Source organism: Neophocaena asiaeorientalis, unplaced genomic scaffold (assembly GCF_003031525.2).
Source record: "Neophocaena asiaeorientalis asiaeorientalis breed wild unplaced genomic scaffold, Neophocaena_asiaeorientalis_V1.1 scaffold130, whole genome shotgun sequence".
Classification (NCBI taxonomy): Eukaryota; Metazoa; Chordata; class Mammalia; order Artiodactyla; family Phocoenidae; genus Neophocaena; species Neophocaena asiaeorientalis.
Window position 1 is genome coordinate 9,807,328 of NW_020173397.1, and position 22,903 is coordinate 9,830,230.

Consider the following 22,903-nt stretch of genomic DNA (forward strand, 5'->3'; position numbering starts at 1 on the left):
ACCACTGCACCACCAGGGAAGCCCCGTTCTAGCACTTTTAAGGCATTATTTGTTGTATTCATTTACTCTTGTGTCCTCTTAGTATATTCCTCGTTATGCAAATGATGTTTTCTTTTTTTCTCAGGTCCATTCTTTCTTCCTTCATTTCTCAGTTTTTCTAATTCTGATTTATGTTATTCTTTCATGCCTTATTTCATATTCTTAATGTCTTTTAGCTCATTTTAAAATAATAGGTTACAGTTTGGGTCTGCTGTATGACATATCTTTCTGATGTGTGCTTTCATTTTCTGTAGGGTGTTATTCTTTTTCCCTTTTTACCTCTTATAATTTTGTGTAGTGTTTGATCTGAAAACTTTTTCTGTTGCCCATTTTTATGTGTAAGTTGTTTTTCTGAACTTTTGATAGGGAGGCTTGATTTAGATAGCTCTTCTAACTTCCTAGAGCTCCCTCTTCTTGTCTGCTTTCAACTGCTAGGCTACTGGCCTGCTTTTTAAAATATCTACACTATCTACACTATCTTCTCCTTCCCCACTTTTTGTGAACCTTCTCTTTCTCTCCTCTTGATTTTCTCTGTCCTTTTCAATTTTGATTCTTCTATTTCCAGCCGGTTTTCCTCATTGTGGGTCCTGTCCTGGAGTGGAGTCCTGGCAGATCAGTTTTGAGAGATTAACTGCACTAGACTACACCAGACTCTGCAGGGTTTCTTAATGTGAGCCCTGTGTACTGTGTCTTTTTTAGAATGGGAACAATTCCTCCCAGGTTCATCTGCTGTTTTAAATTGGTTCATCACACTTTTTCATTTAATACTTATTGAAACTTGGGGAGTTTCTTTCTCATGTCCTTCAGTTGCCCTGCTGTATCCCTCTGCTCCTTTCTGTGCACATGCAGCTAACCTGCAGTAATTGTGGTTGGTATTGGTATTTTCCAACACCTGTTGGTACTTTGGTGCTTGAGGCAATACCTAGTCACCTAGTTTTGTTGTAAATTTGTCCAACAAACAATTGTTTTTTGGTTTGGTTTTTAGTCTTGCTCTCAGGTTGTTCTGTTTTTATGAGGGAATTTGGAAAGATTCAAATGCTATGCTTTTACCTCTGCCTCTAATTTTTTTTTGTTAAATGTATTAGCTTAAGTACATTTTAAAAAACTAAAATTAAATTTTTTAAAATTTCACCATTTCTTCCAGCTCCTACCCCATGGCAAGCACTAATCTGTTCTCTGTATCTATGAATTTGTTCAAAAATTTAGATTCCATACGGAAGAGAAGTTGTATGGTATCTGTCTGTCTTTGTCTGACTTATTTCACTTAGCTTAACGCCCTTGAGTTCCATCCATGTTCTCACAAATGGCAAGATTTCATTATTTTTTATGGCTGAATAATGTTCCATTGTATATATATGTACCACAGTTTCTTTATCTATTCATCTATCAGTGAACATTTAGGTTGTTTCTGTGTCTTGACTATTGCAAATAATGCTACAGTGAACATGGGGGTGCATATATCTTGTCAAACCAGTGTTTTCACTGTTTTTAATAAATACCCAGAAGTGGAATTGCTAGATCATATGGTAGTTCTATCTTTAATTTTTTGAGGAACCTCCACACTATTTTCCGTAGTGGATGCCCCAGTTTACATTCCTACCAAGAGTCCACAAATGTTACTTTTTCTCCACATCTTCTCCAAGGCTTGTCATTTCTAGTCTTTTTCATAGTAGCCATTCTGACAGGCATGAGGTGGTATCTCATTGTGGTTTTGATATGCGTTTCCCTGATGATTAGTGATGTTGAACATCTTTTTTGTACCTGTTGGCTATCTGTATGTCTTCTTTTGAAAAATGTTTATCCAGATATTCTGCCTAATTTTAACTGGGTTGTTTGGTTTTTCTTCTGTTGAGTTGTATGAGTCCTTTAAATATGTCGGATATTAGCCCCTTATCAGATACTTGATTTGCAGATATTTTCTCCCATTCAGCAGGTTGCCTTTGCATTTTGTTGATGGTTTCCTTCACTGTGCAGAAGCTTTTTAGTTAGATGTAGTTCCACTTGTTTATTTTTGCTTTGCTGCTTTTGCTTTTGGTATCAGTTCAGAAAATCATCACCAAGACCTATGTTACTACCTGTGTTTCCTTCTAGAAGTGTTTTTGGTTTCAGGTCTTACATGCAGGTCCTTAATCCATTTTGAGTCAATTTTTGTGGATGATATAAGATAGTTGTCCAGTTTCATTCTTTTGCATGTGTCAAGTTATCCCAGCACCACTTATTGAAGAGACTGTCCTTTCTCCACTGTATGTTCTTGAATCATTTGTCATAAATGAATTGACTTACATGCCTGTGTTTATTTCTGGGTCCTCTTTTCTGTTCCATTGATCTGTGTGTCTGTTCTTTTGCCAGTACCATACTATTTTAATTACTATGGCTATCTAATATAGTCTGAAATCAGTGAGTGTGATGCCTGCAGCTTTGTTCTTCTTTCTCAAGATTGCTGTGACTATTCAGTCTTTTATGGTTACATAGAAATTTTAGAATTGTTTGTTCTATTTCTGTGGAAAATGTCATTGAAATCCTGATAGGGAGTGCACTAAATCTGTAGTTTGCTTTGGGTAGTATGGACATTCAGTGTTAATTCTTCCAGTCCACTAGCCCTGAATATCTTTCCATTTATTTGTGTCATCTTCAATTTCTGTCACTAATGTCTTCTAGTATTTAAATGTACAAGTCTTTCACCTCATTGGATAAATTTATTCCTAGGTATCTTATTCCTTTTGCTGCAACTGTAAATGGAATTGTTTTTTAAATTTCTCTTTCTGATAGTTCATTATTAGTGTATAGAAATGCAACAAATTTTTGAATATTGATTTTGTATTTTGCAACTTTACTGAATTTATTAGTTCTCATAATTTTTGATGGGGTCTTTAAGGTTTTCTATATGTAATATCATGTCATCTGCAAATAGTGATGGTTTTACTTTTTCCTTTCCAGTGTGGATGCCTTTTATTTATTTTTCTTGCCCAGTTGTGCTGACTAGGACTTCCAGCACTATGTTGAATAAAACTGCTGAGAGTGGGCAACCTTGTCTTGTTCCTGATCTTAGAGGAAAAGCTCTCAGCTTTTCACCATTGAGTATGCTGTCACCTGTGGGCTTATCATAGATGGCCTTTATTATGTTGACTTATGTTCCCTTTATACCCACTTTGTTGAGAGTTTTTATCATGAATGCATACTGAATTTTGTCAAATGCATGTTTTGCATGTATTGAGATGATAATATGAGTTTTATTCTTCATTTTGTAGTGTATCACATTGACTTGTGGACGTTGAACCATCCTTGCGTCCTCTGAAAAAATCCCATGTGCTCATGGTGGGATCCCTTTAATGTATTGTTGATTTTGGTTTGTTAATATTTTGATGGGGATTTTTTGCATTTTTGTTCATCAGCCATATTAGCCTATAATTTTCTTTTCTCTTGACATCCTTGTATGTTTTCAGTATCTGGGTAATTGTGGCCTCATAAGATGAGTTTGGAAGGGTTCTCTCATCTTCTGTTTTTTTGGAAGAGTTTGACAAGGATTGGTATTAATTCTTCTGTGAGTGTTTGGTAGATTTCACCAGTGAAGCCATTATGTCCTGGACTTTATTTGCTGGGAGGTATTTGATTACTGCTGCAATCTCCTTATTAGTAACCAGTCTGTTCAGAATTTGTTTCTTCATGATTTAGTCTTGATAGTTTACACGTTTCTAGGAATTTACATGTTTGTTGTAGGTATTCCAATCTGTGTATAATTGTTCATAGTATTCTCTTAGAATTCTTTGTATTTCTGTGGTATCGTTTGTAACATCTTTTTCATTTCTGATTTTGAGTCCTCTCTTTTTTCTTGGTGAGCCTAGCTAAAAATTTGACAATTTTTTTTTAATCTTTTCAAAGATCTAGCTCTTAGTTTCATTGACCTTTTCTGTTGCTTTTAAATCTGTGTTTCATTTACTTCTGCTCTAGTCTTTTTTATTTTCTTCTTACTACTAACTTTGGGCTTCAGTTGTTCTTTTTCTAGTTCTTTGAGGTATACAGTTAGGCTGTTTGAGACTTTTCTTATTTATTGAGATAGGAATTTATTGCTATGAACTTTCCTCTTAGAACTGCTTTTGCTGCATTTCGTAATTTTTGGTATGTTTCATTTCCATTTTCATTCGTGTCAAGGTATTTTTAATTTCTTTTTTGATTTCTTCTTTGACCTGTTTGTTATTCAGTGACATGGTGTATAATCTCCAAATATTTATGAATTTTCCAGTTTATTTCATGTAACTTCTAGTTTTATATCATTATAGTTGGAAAAGATGCTTGATATGATTTAAATCCTTTTAAATTTATCAAGACTTATTTTGTGGCTTAACATAGGATCTATCTTGGAAAATATTCCATATACACTGGGAAGAATGTGTATTATTTTGCTTTTGGATGGAATGTTCTATAAGTATCTCTTAAGTCCATCTGCTCTAATGTGTCATTTAAGGTCAGTGCTTCCTAATTGATTTTCTGTTTGAATAATCTATCTCTTGATGAAAAAAGTCCCCTACTAATACTGTGTTGCTGTCTATTCTGTTGCTGTCTGTTAATGTCAGCTTTATATGCTTAGGTGCTCCTGTATTGGGTGCATAAAAATTGACAAATGTTATATCTTCTCGTTGGATTGACTACTTTGTCCTTATGCAGTGCCCTTCTTTGTCTCTTACTTCAGTCTTTGCTTATAGTTTCTCAAGCTTTCTTTTGGTGTCCGTTTGCATGGAATATCTTTTCCATCCCGTCACTTTCAGTCTGTGTGTGTCTTACATCTAAAGTGGGTCTCTTGTAGGCAGCATATAGATGGATCCTGGTTTTTTTTATCCATTTAGCCACTCTGTGTTTTTTGTTTGGAGAATTAATTTGTGTACATTCAAAGTAGTTATAGGTATGTGCTTATTGTCATTTTGTTGTTTTCTGGCTGCTTTTGTAGTTCCTGATGTCTCATGACCTAGGGCAGCTTTGTGTTGTGACATTTAATAGATCTAGACTTTGTAAAAGGAGATTGCAGTGTTTGGTTAGGTCAAGCATTCCAACAGTTTCAACCATAGCAGCTAAGTGGATCGATTAAGTCATGTTGCAGCTGATCAGAGAAACCCAGTCAGCAACAGGTGGAGGATACTGAGAACCAAATTGAGCCAGTTTGGCCATTCCAAAACTGTCAGAGCTTTTAGCCAGTATGATAACTACCATGATTAGCAGGAAACAGGGTTACGTATTTCCTGCTCTCACACCCTCACTGTTCTGTGGCACGTTTCACCGAAGGCATGTCTCGGCCAGAATTCTGCCATATAGGCAGAGATGTGTCAGGAAGCATGCCCAGAAAAGTCATACAACTTACTCCTTACTCCTAAAGTCATACAACTTACTCCATGGGAAAGGTATGAGGAGAAAGTAGTACTATTTTGGTGGAAGAACTAGCCAACTTTCTAGCTGAAAGGTGACAGGGTTCTCTCATAATACCAGATGAGATCTAGATTCCAAGTACAGTTCTCAAGGTATGAGGCTCCTAGGCTCCTTGGCACTCACAATCTTTTCAGCTGATCATGTGTCTTGAACACTACTTAGTTCATCAAGGAAAGATAATTCCAATCATTTCTAATGCTAGTGAACAGACTTTGTGGTATAATTTTAGATAACAGTGTTTGAGGTACCTGTATGATCTTCTCATGTAGAGACAGTTGGGAGAATATCCTGGGTGGATGTTCCTGATTCAGAAAAATGTTTCTGTATCCTGGTAATAAAAATATAAACATACGTGTGCACCAGATTTTGAAAGAGCTAATTATCAAAACAAGTGAGAATTGGATTAGATGGACTTTAAGATTCAGATACAGTTGTCATCAGTAAACACACACGTGCATGTGTGCCCACTTGTATATGATAGAATTGAGCTTCCCTTTACAGCCTACCATTTGTTCTGTTTATAGCTTCGAGAAATTGGTTGGTCAGATTTCGTGATTCGTGGGTACGTATTTACACATAGTTCCGTTCTCTTGCAGTTGGCCAACTGAGGAAGGCAAGCAAGGGATCTTTACGTTGCAGCTGGGAAACCTATCTCAGTACAGTGAGTCTGTTTGTCTTCTCTCCTTGAAGTGACAGCAATGCTGTCGCTTCTTCCCTTTCAACTCTTCCTCCCATAAGGAGGAGTCGGCCGTTAAAAGCATTTCTGAAGGCATCTTTTCTCTTCTCACCTCTGGTGTGGTCTGTACCTGCTTTTGTTCAGTATTGGCCTGTGGCCTCCAGGTTTGGGAGGCAGCATAACATGGTGGTTGAGACACTGGATTCTAGAAAAGACAGTGGGATTCAAATCCACGCCACACCATTTATTAGCTGTATGAGTTGGGCCTCGTTATCCTGCAGGACCTTCACTTCCTCATCTGTTAAATGGGAATAAGAACAGTGTAGTGCTGGGACATATTAAGTGTTGCTTTCTAATTATCCTTCTCTTCCTGCTTCTGCTGTTACTAGGGTGGGTTTATCACCTCTTTCCGCCCTTCCCCTGCGTCTCTCCAGATTTAGAGTTCATTCCCTTCCTGTACCAGACAGCCTCGTACAACCCAACTTCCCCAACTCCTGCATCCTTTGTTTTCTCCTTTCCTCTCAACTGCTAGTATTTAGGAATTTGCTTACAATTTATCCCAGTATTTACCCACTTAAGACACATACCTTAGTGAGCATGACAAGAAAGCCTTTCTTGAGGCAGGTAATTTAAAGAGGAAGCTTTTGTTACTTTTTCCTTAGACAAACTGAAATCGTGTGCTAAAATACCTGGCTTCAAATTCTCCCTTTACTCTTTTCCGTTCTTTGAAAACACATTCTCCCCTCGTGAATAACTGTTACAAGTTTTGTGTCACAAGCCAGAGCGCCATCACCTCCCCTCTGCCATCACAATCACCATAGGGTGAACTGGAAACCCACATTGTGACCAGGTGTTTTGGGGTATCACTGGAAGCTTTATTACAGTTATTATTGAATTGTTGTTTTCCACCTGGGCTTCTTTCTGTGCTTTTACTCATGGATTTCTCCCGCCTTGAGTCCATTGGGTAGTACAGGACAACCTTCTTGAATACAGACTCCTGCTTAGCAGTGCCTCTCCTTTGTACTGGATTTAAGGTGATCTGGTAGCAGAAGATCACATTTCATTTTGCTTTGAAGATGAGGGTAACGGTATATTCCATGTACGGTTGGCCTCTTCCTGCTAACGTGTGCCAGATTGCTTAGTGCTTCACATTAAAAAACAACAACAACAGTATAATAAAAAGAGAAGGTCCCCCCCCCCGTTTGAAAGCAAGAAATAGAGCGATATGTTAAATAAAGTATTTTTCTATTTTGAATACACTGAGGGGGGTATTGGCTGCTGTCAGCAGGATATAAATCATCACATTCCTATCTCGAAGTGTTAAAGTCCACCTGATATTCGGTACACAAAGAATTCATTTATCAGGGGTGCTCTTCTCCATTCAAACCCCACACAGATGTTTCATAAAAATTAATGTATTTTGTGGGAGATATTATTATAGGCACTAGGTGTAAAGGTAGCTACAAGTCCTAGGCTGGTGTCATCGGTCTGACGCTCTTACACTAAACCCTATCGTCTGATCTGACATAGGGCCTTCTTTCTTGCTTTACGAATGCTTTATGTTTGCTGAAGTAAAAATCACAGAGGATGGCACACTTTGGGGCCAGGGCACAGTCTGACAGCCTCAGGCCTGTTGGGTTTGTGTTGGTCGCCAGCACTGGATCCGCAGTGGAGTGGCTGCCCCCTTTAGCTGGGGCGTGGGCTAGAGTTTGTCCTTCTCCTCTGGGCTGTTTTACTCTTTAATGTGATCCTCTGTCCCTTTAGGCACTGGAATTTGCAACCCCTTATTTCAGCACTGCAAAGGAAAAACAAAAAAAAATTGGTATTTGGGACTAAACAGTATGTTGGGTGTGTCTTTTTGACAAACAGATTTCTGACAAAAGGAAATACGCTTACCTAACTTTCTTGAAATCTGTTTAATTTGTATGTATACAATCTCAGGAATATATAACATTTCTGGAATATAAATGTTATAGAAATTAGTGCATATATAAATGCTAGAAGGTATTATAAATTATATGTACAATTTCTGCTCTTCAGAATGTAATGTATCTGTAGAATCTTCAAACTGGAAGGACCCCTTGCGAGCGTCTAGTTCTAGTTCAGCCCTCTCCTTTGAGTGTTAAGAAATTGAATCCCAGACCCAGAGAGTCTAATGATTTGTTCAAGGCTGTACAACCAGGAAGTGGTGTTGGGACAGGATGCCTGTGGCCTGTAGGTGATGCCAGGCCGATGGGGGCATTGATGTACAGTGTGGAATAGATGGGGATAGAGCGGAACTTGAAAAGTGCAGGTCTTTTCTATTCTTGAAGGTTAAAGGCAGATTTTTACAAGGATTCTGCAAGCACTCTTCACAGTTCTCTGCGCCCCACTCTCTGGCCTTCTTCTCTAGCAGAATCCAGACTGATATTTCTTCTGACTTCTGGACTTTTCTACCAGAAGCTCTGCGGAATTTAGTAGGCAGTGCCCCTCAGACTGAACTAATTGTCACTCTTTCTCTCTTAAACCTGCTCGATTTTCTGCTCGCTTGATTTTGGTCATTATTGCCATGGGCTAAAGTTGTATCGTACTCTATTTTTTCTTCTCTGATTGCTCATATTCTTGGTTTCCAGGTCATATAAATTCTGTCTTTGAAACTTCTTCCCAAATCAGCATTTCTTCTTCATCCTCCCTGTTCCTGTGTTAGGTGAGGTCCCCACCACCTGCTGGTAGGACTGTTGGAGTAGACTTTTCCTCGTACTTCTTCATTCCAGCTTAACTACAATGCCAGTTCTTTGTCATCTGCATTGGTTTTCAACCCTGGCTGCGCTTGAGTCGCTTTGGGATTTTAAGACTTACTGAAGTCTAGGTCCCATGCCCAGAATTGGATATAATTGAGTGAGGGTGGGGGCTTTGGCATCAGCATTTCCCGAAACTTTCCAGAGGAGTTGTCATGTGCATCTCCAGAGTTGACAACCGCTGCATGGTTAGTTTTCTGTAAAGCACGTCCGATAGGTCACTCTTTGTGAATCAAGCCCTGATTCCTACTTTGGCTTGTGAGGCCTCCAGAATTGGATCCTAATCTTCCAAGCCCATCTCCGGCCATTGCTCCCCCGTGAACTTAACCAGTCACCAAGACTCGCTGACCTTTCCTGCCTAGAACTCAGAATGCCTCTTGAAGTGCCTTTGCGCTTGTGGTTTGCTCCCCCTGAGTCCCCCTTTTTCCTCAAAAAAATTAAAAACTACCTGTCTTTCAAGAATATCATGTCCATTATAAAATCTCTGCTGCTACCAAATCATCCCTTATCACAACGTGTTAGAATTTACCTATATACTTAACCTTCTTGCCCCTGTAACCAGAGCTGATCAATAAAACTTTCTGCAGTGATGGAAGTGCTCTGCGCTTTCCAGTATGGTAGCCAGTACGTAACTGGCGGCTACGTGTAGCTGTTCAGCACTCGAAATGTGACTTGTGCCACTGAGGACCTGGATTTTTGGTTTTCATTACATTATAATTAAAATGTCCACGTGTGACTACTGACTCCTGTTTGGGACAGCATAGATCTCGACTCTGAGCTCCTCGAGGGCAGGGCCAAGTTTCGTTCTTCTTTACTTTCCACGTGGCAGAGTGGTGTCCACCAACGTTTGCTGAGTGACTGGAGGAATAATGTTGGGGTTGGATTAAAAATCACTCTCTTCTCTAGTTTCACACACCTCGACACACACGTAAACAAGCAAAAGTCCTACCTGTGAGCCTGACACATTCAATCAAGTTTGACTCCCACAGAGATTTCATGAACCCATTTTACAGATGAAGAAATTGAGGATCAAGAGAAGTTAAATGACCCAGCCAGGTCATAATTATGAAAAATAAGATCTGATCACATCTGCCAGTTACCTTTGACTACCTTATAAACCGCACACTTTTTTTCTTTTTTTCTGTCTGTCTGTCTTTATTTATATTTTTTCCCTTCACTTTTATACTGGCATACAGCACTGCCTAAGTTTAAGGTGTACAGCATAATGCCGTGGCTTACATGCATCATGAAATGATTATCATGATAAGTTAAGTGAACGCCCATCATCTCATAAAGATAAAAATTAAAGGAATTAGAAAAAAATTTTCTGTTCTGATGAGAACTCACAGCACTTACTCTCAACAACTTTCACATATAATGTATAGCAGTGATAATTATATTTATCATGTTGTAGGTAACATCCGTAGTAGCCAGCTGTCTTATAACTGGAAGTTTGTCCCTTTTGGCTCCCTTAATCCAATTCCCCCTCCCCCACCTACTACACTTTTTTTTTCTGATGGTTTTAGTTCTGGGTCTCTGAAAATATCAGTCCCGCAGAGAGTGTTCCATGGCCTGATTTGTCGTTAATAGCCCACCTGGTCATTTCACATTTCCAGAGGTTGGCTTTTATCCTTTCATCACTTAAGTGATGCCGTTTCTTGAGTCTGAGGCTGTTGTTGGCTGGCACCAGCTCTCTTGTTTTAACACCAGATCTGCCGAAGATTGCAGTTCACGGGTTTGACCCATCACGGCTCTTTGTTTTACGCTGTTTTGAAGACTGCTGCAAAGTTTGCACTGCTAGAGGTGGGATGTGTGATGAAATAATTAAAGCTGAAGTTTAGCAGACCACAGATCCAGGAGAGGGAATGGCATTAAGATTCATCTAAGACCTTAATGTAAAATTGTCTTATAACCTGAAAGCTCTTTTTGTGCAGAGTCTAAACTAGGGCGCTCTTAGTAGGGGGAGGGTAATTGCATTTTTGGTGGATAGTGAATTTCAGTTCTTACTTACAAGAAGTCTATTTGATTAAGTCCGTATAGCTTCCTTGCTCATTCTTTTTCCTTTGCAGTGTATTATGAATAGTAAGGTGATTTTACTTCAAGGGAACGTAACGTTTTTTGCTCAGATTATGTCTCAGTCATCCACATAATTATCAACCGTGATTATCAACATTGAATTATCAACATTTCTCATGTCTTCAGAGTTGTGAACAAATACTATGCAGACGCGATCTGCTTGACCTCACCTTACTGAATGATTTTAGTGGGGAGAGGAATTAAGGAGAAAAGTTGATTTTATGAAGGAACCAAAGAATTGTTGTCATTGACTTTGTTTCTACAGTTCGTCAGCTTTATTCTTTGAAGGAGAGATATTAGTTGTAGACCTGAAACTAACATAATGTGTGTCAATTATGCCTCAAGAAAAAAAAAATTTGTTTTAAGATATTTGAAGTGGTTCTAATAGAATGGGCTTGCAGGTTACCAGGCGAAACTATTGATTAGACACAGCACTATTATAAAACGGAATCATTGCTATATTAGGACAAGTACTGTATGCAAATGGAACCAATAACGGGCATAGATCTAAAGAGAGATTAGAGAATGCTTCTTGAAGCACGTGGCATTTATTTAGGCCCTTGTCACGTGAGACAGGTGAGCCCTCTCTAGGAGAAGTAAGGCGGAGTAGTGATCGGTGGTCTGTGTGAAGGCTTGGGGCTGGGAGGGTGCAGGGTGTGTGTTATTATATGTTATTATAGTGTCTATTGATGGTAGACTGAAAGCAAGAGGTGCAATCAGAAGACCAGGCAGGACCACCAACACGAAGGACCTTCTGAGTACCTTTGCACATTTCACCTTGACTTTCTGGCCCTTAGGAAGCTAAGAACTTTTTTTTTTTTTTTTTTTTTTTTTTTTTTTTTCCGGTACGCGGGCCTCTCACTGCTGTGGCCTCTCCCGTTGCGGAGCACAGGCTCCGGACGCCCAGGCTCAGCGGCCATGGCTCACGGGCCCAGCCGCTCCGCGGCATGTGGGATCTTCCCGGACCGGGGCACGAACCCGCGTCCCCTGCATCGGCAGGTGGACTCTCAACCGCTGCGCCACCAGGGAAGCCCTAAGAACTTTTTAAGCATGGGTGGGACATGCATCTGGGAAGCCTATGGCATTAAACAGCTCCATCAATTTTGAGATGCCTCCCAGTGCCAAAAATAGTAAGATGAGAGTGAGGGAAGCTATCCGAGAGTTGAAAAGATTTTGCAAACTTGTATTTTTTTACAAGTTAGTTTGTCTTCTGTGTAGATTGGTTTGAAGAGAGCAGGTACAAAGACAGGAAAAAGCCTCCAAAAGGCCCTTGTAGGAGTCCACACAAGGCTCTCTTGGCGTGGGCTAGTGAGTCTCGATTGAGATGAAGAAAAGGAAAAATAATTGAATGCCTTTGGTTGTTGGATGCTGTGGAGGAGGCATCAAAGCAGCCTCCATAGTGTTTGGCCTCATTTACTGGGTGGATGGTGGGAACATCCACCTCCCTGAGGGAGGGACCGTGGGATGGGGCCTCCTTGGGCGCTGAGGAAGCTGGAAGATAATGGACGGCCGGGGTCCCAGGGAGGACCCTCCAAGAGGAGCAGGATTTGAGAAGAAGAGAGAGTTGGCAAATGTAGCTAACGGACCAAATCAGGAGAGACTTAAAACTCAGTAACCTTGGCAACAGAGCCGCGGTGAGGGCCGAGGGAGGTGTGGGAGGTGAATCCATGGAGAATGCAAGTGTAGACAGTACTTTCTGGAAATCTGTGAAAGGGAAGAGAGAGAAGGGGACATGGGACTGAGAGATGAATCTCCTAGTTTTGTTTTGTAACAGATACCAAGGTCTCACCGGAATCTTTTCCTTAAACCTCATTTAAAATTTCTAAGTTTCAGAACTTTCGATGCCTTTCTGACGGGCAGTTCATTAGCAGCAAGTTGGAGGCTTTGGGGAGGGAAGCAGAACAGGCATGTGGAGGGGTGCACATGACTGCAGTCTTTAAGGGGAAGACCTGCAAACGCAAATAACAGCCTTGTCATGGTGGTCTGGGGCTTTTGGTGTAAATAGAGTTAGCCCCACAGAGTTGAAAAAGCTCTGAGGCCGCTGTGGGTATAAAGCATGCGATGGTTATAGAAAGTGTATGTGTCTGACAAAGATTTCCATCAAAATGTGAGGGCCAAACAAGTTGTGGTGCCAAAGTGGTCAAGTGGTTTTCTAGAAAATTCACTTAATGGCAGTATCACGGCCCCCAATACAACTGTAAGAAATGCAGTCACTTTAAAACGTCTCTGCCCTCTTTTTGGACACCATGTAATTCTATCCCTTTTATGAATGTCCTCCTCAACCCTAAATTTGTGTGCGCTTCCCTAATGGAACGCGTCTTTACACTCAGGCACCATGTTAATTTATGGTGTATTTTGGGATTCTAAGGAATGCAAAATGGGGCGGTAATACGACTTCTCTTTGTTTTACTCTGAAGAGGTTTTTACTACCGGGTTCTTGACATCTTCCACCTTAGTTTATCTTTATCTTTAACTGGAACCATTTTGTCCCTTAGCTCTATTCTAATTACCTCTCAAAACGGTCAGATTTACAGGCAACACATGACAGAGAAAATGCACAAAAAATCAGCCGGCCTCTCCTGACATTCAACAGCAGCCCACGTCTAAATAGCGGAAAAGTTTATTTGCTTTTTCTGAGGATGTGCTAAGTGATTTTGCAGTGTGAGTGGTATGGCCTTCTAGCTCTTAGGCCTGCATTTATTAAATAAATTTGTTCTCTAACTCAAGTGTTAAGTGTGTATTATGAAACCTCAAAGGCAATTTCAGTGATTGCAACGTGCAAATATTTTTTAAATTATGTAATTAAATACGACTTGGCCTTCGAGGTCCACCGAAGTAATTTATTAATTGAACAGTCTGATTTAATTGTATGTTATTTTCATCTATTCAGGGAAGGGCCTGCATCTTCTGAAGAGAGAGGAGCCTCTTGTGTGCCTTGTCACTGGAGGTGCAGAGGTCTCTCCAAGAAGTTTTTAGCACCCGATTAAATATTAACCAAGAAGAGAGGACTTGTTCCTCCTGTCCCTGATACTCTGTTTTGATGTCTGAGTCTGGTGATTTTAAAGGAGAAAGAAAAAAAAAAAGTCCTCTTGGGTAAAATTATTTGTAATCTGCTCGGTTTATCATGACATTATTTAAAAGTGAATCACTCTTTTCCTCTTAATTGTGCCAGTGTACAGGGCTGTATAAAGTAAGCGCATAGAAAGAGAAGCCCCTTGAATTCAGCGATAGCTTCATCCAGCTACAGCTACAGCTACAGCTACAGCTACGGCCTTGCCGTCTCTGTTTCCTTAAAATGTCATTTTAAAGGTATTGTGGTTTTAGAGCAGCAGCTGTGACTGAAAAGTATGTAAACTAAGCTGTTCCTGCTCATATCATTTTTATATTCTTATGTCAGACCAGAAGGCTGCTTTAAATTTATTTTTCATTGTGTATTAGTTCTAGAGCCCGTTTTTTTTTCCCTTCCTTGGGAACATATGTTCTTTGGGACTTGTGATACTCGAGCGCTTAGGAAAATAACAATTGTTGGTGGGCGGCGGAGAAAACAGGTCTCAGAATAGCTTTTTTTATCTGCGTATTGTATTTGGGAGAAGGTGAATCTAAAAAATGAACTTTCACGAGGTAGAATTGGGGTGCCTAGCATTCGTGTTTTAGGAAGTGGAAGAATTCAGGCATACTGTAGTGTACTAAGTCACGCGAAAGGCAGTCAGAAGCCCAGATTGCTTTCCCAAAAAGAAAATATTTTTTGTTGCTATTAAATATAGTTTATATTGCTACTTCAGAACTTTTTTTTCTCCAGGGAGCCCGCTTACTTAAATTCTTAGTTAATATTTCTGTATAGCTACGTCTTTGTCTCCGGAGCTCGCCTTTGCAAATTCCCATTTCGTATGTGGTTGTGGATCAGTATTTATTCGTACCACGTGGTACCTCTCACCTGATCAAGTGACAGCATGGTGTCACGTCAGCCAGCAGAATGTTGGAGTGACTTTTGAGTAGTGGTGGCAAAGAAGGTACAGAGGGTTGAAGGAAACGACAATAACGAGATTTTTTTTTTTCCTTTCCTATGTATTTCAACATGTATAATGCCTTGACTCTGCTGTGGAAATCTGGAACGTTGGATAGAGAAATATTCCTTTTCCTAAAGAGCTGTAAAGGCAGAGTAGAAAGTCTGAGCTACTAGAGCTTTCCACGGTAAATATAATTTGATGACATGTGTTCGTAATGTCCCTCAGAGCTCAGGATTTCACTTTGAGAGCTGTTTCACAATGATAGATTTCTTTCCAGGTTTTGGAGACAACTTTAGCCCTAAGGATTTGCCCTGAGATTCCACTGATTTGCCTTCTGACTCCAGGCCCACATCTAAGTGCCCCAAGTGGGGAAAGTAACTTGGGGAGGAAGGTGGGTTCCTCACGGGCCTTTTGTTCGGCTTGTCCCAGGCCTCCTGTCTCACACTGGGCTCCAGGTAGTGGCTTCCTCCATCCATAAGCTAGCTCGTCCTTGTGGTCCTTACATCATAGCCTTGGAAAAGGGCTTCTCAAAGCATCGGGGTTGTTGGTCAGTATGGCTAAGAGGTATAGCAGAGACGTTGGCCGTGCAGGAAGGACACCCAGCATAGCATTGGGGCAGGGTGCTAGGACATCCTTTTCTGTGCTTCTGATCCTAGGAAGTTCAAGGTAGTGGCCAAGGGTGTACTTGGGTAACCTGGGGGCAAAGGCTGTTTCCCAGCCTGTATACAAGTATTTCAGTATTTTTTTTTTTTTTTTTTTTTTTTTTTGCGGTACACGGGCCTCTCACTGTTGTGGCCTCTCCCATTGCGGAGCACAGGCTCCGGACGCGCAGGCTCAGCGGCCATGGCTTACGGGCCCAGCCGCTCCACGGCATGTGGGATCTTCCCGGACCGGGGCACGAACCCGTGTCCCCTCCATTGGCAGGCGGACTCTCAACCACTGCGCCACCAGGGAAGCACAGTATTTCAGTATTTTAACAACTTCTTCAGGCGACCACTGTGTACCAGTTGAATATCATCCCCGGGTACCACTCTTTTTCCCAACAAGGTGACTGAGGTGTGGAGAAGGGAAGAGGATTACCAGATTCTAGCAGAGTCACTGGTGGATCCAGGAGTAGAAACATATTTCTCTTCCCTTCTAGTGAAATGTTCTTTCCACTTCACTCTGGCCCCTCTTATCCAGGGTGTGGAAAAATCTCTTTTCCTACTAACTTCAAGCCAGAGTTGATTAAAAGGCATTTTCTTAGGAACAAAACTGAGAGGAAAAAGCAAGATACCTGAAGCACTGAAGTGAATGACTTTCTAGAAGGAAGTTAGCTTGTTTAGACTGTAGTTCATATGCAACAGGCTGGCACAGTCCAGGGCACATTTGTGATTCCTGTGTCCCTTGTCTTGCCTTCTTGCTGTTCACAGAATCCTGCTCCAAAATCTCCTTTTGACGTGATTGATGTTTCCAACAGCCATCTTCTCCAGCCGTCGCTTTTCCACATTTGTTGGGAGTCAGAGGCTCTTGTCTCTGCTTTCTTCCACATCACCTGTGTGGTCTCAGTCACACAATGAATCTCCTCCCCAGGAGGGAGTGCCTTGGCTAGATCCCCTCACAGGTACCTTTCAGCTCTAAAATGTGTCTGTTCTCCTCTCTCATCCGAGAATTTTCCCATATAAGCCTTATTCCGTCCACTGAAAAGTCTGGATCACACAATGGGTGGTGTAGAACAAATCTGAATTTTGGTCATGAAGACACAAGACATCTCATTTGACCCCCGGTCTGTTTTCTGGGGGGACAGGCTGGTCTTTTGTCCTTGGTAAAACTTGGTCAAGGGATTTCTGGTGAAATAAATCTATCGCGTCGTATTCTCAGTGGGGTTTGTGCTGTATTATTATTGTTATTATTATTTCTGTCCCTGATAAAACTCCATGGAATGACGGGGTGGGGGTCCTATGGCCTTTTCCCCACCCCACTGAAGAAGCTCATGCAAGATCGTGCGGTGTAGAAAGTGCCTTAGCAATTCAATAAAAGAAAGCCTGGTTCATATAAAGAGACATGTTTCTATATGGAAAATATGAGCCTTTTTTTTTTTACATGGACCAGGTGTGGACTAGTTCACTGAACCTTTCACCCAGCCGTATTCCCGCTTGTAATTCTTCTGAGGCATAGTTCAGCCAAGTCAAAGAAACATGTTATTAAAGGTGAGCTGAAAGGCATTTAAAAAATAAACAAACTGTTTAAGACCCTAAATCAGTAACAGAATCTATATGCACAGACTTGAAAAGTACAAGAAAATCTGTTGCAGTACCTTTGGGTTTCAGGCCAGATTCTTCTCTTACCTTCTTTGAACATGGCCCCAAAGTCCTTTTCGGTCATTGGCGGGATGAGCAGTTGCCGCTAGCTTGGACTGTAGCTGTCTTACAGCTGCTGATTACCCTCCACTGAGACTGGTGAGACCCCAGTCTTAAACTTACGATTCTCCAGCTAATATTGAGGGAGAAAAATAAATACTTTGATTTTATTTTAGCACTGTGTTGTTAAGTTTAAAATCTGCTGTACGTTCTTTCCTTTTTTCTAGCCTGTAGCATGGCACAGAACCAGATATTATTAACAACTTGTAGAGATGATAGAAATCAAGCGTGGGAAGTTTTAGGTTTACTTCAGTTACATTATCCCTGGTTAAAATAACAGTGGCTATCTTTTCCTTAGCACTCACTATGTGCCAGGCACTTTTCCTTCCCTTTCTTTCTTTCTTTCTTTTTTTTTAAATATTTATTTATTTATTTATTTTATTATTTTGGGGCTGCGTCGGGTCTTAGTTGCAGCACGTGTGATCTTCGTTGTGGCACGTGAGATCTTTCATTGTGGCACACAGGCTTAGTTGCCCCGCAGCATGTGGGATCTTATTTCCCCGACCAGGGATCAAACCAGCGTCCCCTGCGTTGCAAGGTGGATTCTTAACCACTGGACATCAAGGGAGTCCCCAGGCACTTTTCTAAGCACTTTTTTATGTTAATGCTCTTAATTCCTCGAAACCGCACGTACTATCATTCAGCCCGTTTTTGCGGAAGAGCACACTGAGGGGTGAAGAAGTGAAGTAACTTGCCTGAGGTCACAAGGCCAGTAAGCAGCAGAGATGCGTTTTGAAGTCTTGAACTTGAATCTGTGCTTGTAAGGTCTGGACTATTCTAGACTGAACTCTACTGTGCGGTACTATTTTATAGACTACTGAGTTTTAACTGAAGCAGCCCCAGGCAGCATTAAGAAATAAAGATAGGGCTTCCCTGGTGGCGCAGTGGTTGAGAGTCCGCCTGCCGATGCAGGGGACGCGGGTTCGTGCCCCGGTCCGGGAGGATCCCACGTGCCGCGGAGCGGCTGGGCCCGTGAGCCATGGCCGCTGAGCCTGCGCGTCCGGAGCCTGTTCTCCGCAACGGGAGAGCCCACGGCAGTGAGAGGCCCGCGTACCGCAAAAAAACAAACAAACATAAAAGAAATAAAGCTATCATCCTGGGCCTTGCCACCTTCACCCCGACCCCCCAAAACTGCCATCAGGGTTTTTCCCTAATTAGAAAAATTTTCTTTCTGTTTTCTTTTGGTTGTTTTTATAGTCTCTTCGCAGCTAAGGACTGGGTGGTATCATTTGTGTCCTGTTGTGCCGCTTCTCCCTTGATTATCTTCAACTCCCCTTGTGACTGTGGGATTGCGGAAGGGCCTTCTCCCATGTTTAAAGTAATTCCAAAAATCTGGAACAAAGGAGGAAGAGGCATTCTGGGGGTATTCTAGGAGTCTCCCTGGCCCACTTTTTCCAAGGTGAGCAGTTCCTTCCCCAGTTCCTCAGGGTGGATGCAGAGCTCCTTTCAGAAACTCAGAGTGTGCAGAAAAGAATCACCCCATCCCCACCTGTGCTGCTTTACCTGCCAGAAAGGGGAGCAGGTTCAGGCAACAGCTTCATCTGGTGCACTTCTGAGTAGCTTTGCTTCGTTGAAGACCATATGCTGAGTTTGTCAGAGGCATCTGCCGCTTTTCAGCCATTCTTGTTTTAGGAACGTTCACTTGCTGGGTTGGGGAAGCAGCGTCACGTGTGCAGGCAGCCACGTCAGGCTCCTCCCAAATGTCCCTCCTCGTTTGTCAAGTTCTGGGGGCATTCGGCAGAGCTTTATTGTCGTCAGGATTACGGGTTCCCTAGTATCAGTGTTAATATAGCATCCTGTACATATCAGAAACCTTTTCAGCTAAGGAGCCGAGAGGGTGAGCCCCACAGGGTTCTAAATTGCATTTCTTAGTGTATTTCTAGTGGGAGCCAGAGAGATGGTGAGCTTTGGAAGATGGAAACGTTCTACGTCGTGAACATTGCGGTGGCGGTTATAAGACTGTATACTTTTGGCCAAGCTCATCAAGTTGTACACATAAAATTGATGAATTCTGTTGTGTGTAAATTAAGCCTAATACTGATTTTAAAATATCTTAAAAAAAAAAACATGGGTCACAGTGGAGTGTAGAAGGGAGCCGGGATCTGCAAATGTCAGAGAATTCAGGAAGAGAGGCCTGGGAAAGGAAATGGGATGAAAAGGAGCCAGGAAAATTTGCCTCATCATTTGGCATTTCTCTGGTGGCCAAAAGGTAAGCTGCTACTTTTGGGTCACTCGCAAGCACTGGGGGCACGTAGCTGCCAAGTTTTGCAGTTTAAGGGCTAATAAAGTCGGGATGTGGGTAATACTGGGAGAGGGCTCTTTTCAGGGGAAGATTGCTGGGAGGTCTTCCCACCTATAGGGACTGTGTGAGTGGGTTCATTCTTGAGTGTCTCTCCCTGGGTGCACATGTCCACAGTAAAGTGCAACTCTGGAGCCACTTTAAGGGTCTTTTCTACGTGCACCTGGAATGTTAGCCATTGTATATATAACGGAGGGATTGAGGAGCTGGGGTGAGATATAGGATTCTTTTTATTCAACTTACATGCCGACTCGTGGTGTTCATTCCATGTATATTTATTGAACAATGACCATGTGTAGCTACTGTTCTGTATTAAGAGACAGCATGCAAGGCAGATGAAGTCCTTGCCTTCATGGAGTTTATATTCTGTTAATTTGTCCCAAACTGAAATGCACACCGTCAAGATTAATCTGCCTGGTTTTATCTGTTGCCTAAACTTTCCCAGAAAAACCAAACAGAATGTTTCGCCGAAGATTGAAGCCGCCAGGAGCCAGATGTGGCCACGGGAAGAATGTCTTCAAGAGCTTGTCATCTGGCTCCAGCTGTGCTAACCTAGGCCTGCTAGGCAGCCACGAGTTGTGTCTGCCAACTGGTGGCCAGACGCGACTGCAGGTTTAAACAATTAGTGGATTCATTCACCCGGTGGCCGGGTTCGCTGTGTGTGTCCTAAGATTACCACTGCTGTCCCGACCAGGAGCCTCTGTGGTCCCGGGCAGAAACACCCACAAGGGAACCGAAAATCAGCCCCTTGAGAAAATAGCCAAGGCCTTCTTATCCTGGAACGTGGAGAGGGATTCAGGGGGAAACCATTGTCAGCAAGAAAGCAGAAATAAACCAGACGTGGCCCCTGCCATGCAAGTCTTGATTCCAACCAAGAGCTCCTGCCTGACCCAGAACGCCTGCCTGTAGCCTGCCCCTGCAGAAAAGCAGAGAGGAGAGTTGGCCTGTGAGGCCTTCTCTTTCCCAGTTATTGTGGTTTTTAATTGTTGCCTCTTTGTTAGAACCATTTATGACGACCTATATTGATTTTACCCGCAAGAGATTTCCATTAAAAGTCTTAATTCCTACCTTTGAAAAGCAACTGGATACCTACAGATGTGCCATGACTTTTCAAATATCTACGTACATAAATATGTACGTGAATACGATGCTTCAGCCTACCTGGTGTGGAAGATTTTTTTAATAAAATGTGGTGTTGCTGGTTTCCTGGAGTAGGCAGTTTCTGTTGTCATATGGGATACGATGATTTTGATCACCCATTGTTCGGCCAGTTCCTGATACCACAGTAGTTGCTCAGTAAATGTAGAATGAGCCGCATAAGGAAACATTCCAGCGGGCATGCTGACGTTCGAGGACAGTGATTCAAAGTGAGTGTGGTTATTTCACATAATAAATGAGGGAAACAACCTACAGTTTAGAGCAGAAAGACAAAAATAGTAAAGGTGCAATTGGAACACTTTTAGCGTTGTTTTTTCAGACGTCGACATCTCGTGTCCGATTATCACAGAAGGCACAAGATACTGGAGATGAAGATTTCGAAGGGGGATTCTTCTGAACCTGAACTGATCGATCCTTGTGGGGACATCTTTATTACAGTGAAGTTCCAAGTGGTTTTTCAAAGAAGCCCCACTCTAAATAAGTAACAAAGACAACAAGATGGTTCAAGTGAGGAAGAATTTTAAGACACGAGTGTATGTGTAAAAATCAACTTTTGCATTCTGAGTGCATTGTGTAAGTTTGCTGTGCACGAAACAGAAGTGAAGCCATTTGGTTTTGTGGCACTGGTGTGGGCTGGCTGAGGGGGGTGGGGGAGAAAGTTGAGGCATTGATAAAGTATGCGGCGAGCCAGATGGTTGCATTACACGTCTTTTGTGTTCTTGTTTGCTTCTTAAAGCAGTTGCAGAATTTGGCCCTTGGCGATATTTCTTCATGCTTGTATGTTCTGCTACGAATTTACTTTTGTCAGAGTCCTTTGAAAGAAAAGCCTTGCTCTTAAAAAAAAAATTTTTTTTTTACTTACATTATAAACTTGTGAAGTCAACAGTGTGTTCATAAAAATATTTTTTAAATGTTAAGTATGTTAGTAAATAGCAGGAAGATCAGCTTTTCTTTTTCCTTAGCACAGTAACTTCAACCATGTTTTACTTCCGTTCAGAGATTTTTGCGAAATAATGAAGGTAATAGAATTGATGGCGGATGGATGGATGGATGGAGACAGACAGACAGAACAGCTACATTGTTCTTCCAGTAATAATGGGGCTTATCTGATGAGAGATTTTAACGTTTCCTCTTAGAGCAAGTTGTCAGGTTGTGGTTTACCTGTTGTGTTTTACCTGTGAGTCTGACTTGCTGATATATAAGTTAAGTGGGAATGCTTTGGGATTGGTTGGTGGGTCTTGCCTGTGTGTTCGCTTGGCATTTATTCGAACTGTTTATCACACCATCCCTGAAATTTATATTTATTTCCTACTACAAGCACATTTTATTTTGCAGTCACCAGTGGAAAGTATATTTAAGATATTCTAACTGTATATAAAGGATGATATTTTATCACTGAATGCTTTTAATAAGGAATTGCTTTGGAGCTAATTTTCTCCCATCATGATGGAATGCTTAGGATAATTTAATGTCCTTTTCACAGTCCCAGTTTATCTCTCCCCCCCCTTTTTTTTTTTTTTTTCCTTCTGCTCAAACGAGAGAAGAGCACAAATTGTAGGATCCTTGGGCCATGGTTTATTCTCCTGTTGTGCACAGATTCCAGTTTTAGTTGGAACCTGTGGTCCCTGATGAGAAAACAGGAAACTTAGAGTCCTAACCTTATTGAAATCTCTGCCTGGTCTAGTCACAAGTCTGAGGCAACTCCTTCCAATAATGAAGCCATTGTACGCATCATATCTGATCAGTTCTTGAAATGTTTTAGTAAGTCTATCTTACAACATTATAAGAAGATAATCAGCAGCCTTAGAAGGTCCCCATCTGGACTGTAGAGTTCTTTTACTGAAAGATGTTTTGCCTTTTTGAGATAGCTCTCGCGTTTTATCATCTGTTCCGCCGAGATGAAGTGCATATGAAAAGTCAGTGACTCTGAATCCATCTGTTGTTATTATTTTCCACTGATAATTGGCTTGAACAATGAAATGTCTGTGTCTTCACCCTTTGAAACTGTACACCCTGTTTATTTTCTGGAGGTCTCTCTGCAGCTCCCCCCCCCCCCC

At 41.5% G+C, this 22,903-nt stretch overlaps 1 protein-coding gene across 9 annotated transcripts in view; it reads left to right on the forward strand.

Annotated features, from left to right (window-relative positions):
• FOXP1 (forkhead box P1) overlaps positions 1 to 22,903 on the forward strand; it is a 695,723-nt gene that overhangs the window by 336,752 nt on the left and 336,068 nt on the right. The window contains exon 5 of one of the 9 annotated variants that reach the window (XM_024747006.1): positions 6,051 to 6,115. The exons of the other annotated variants lie outside the window; for them this stretch is intronic. The gene's annotated coding sequence lies outside the window, so the exon portion shown is untranslated. The remainder of the gene's footprint in view (positions 1 to 6,050; positions 6,116 to 22,903) is intronic. 9 annotated transcript variants of the gene reach the window in all.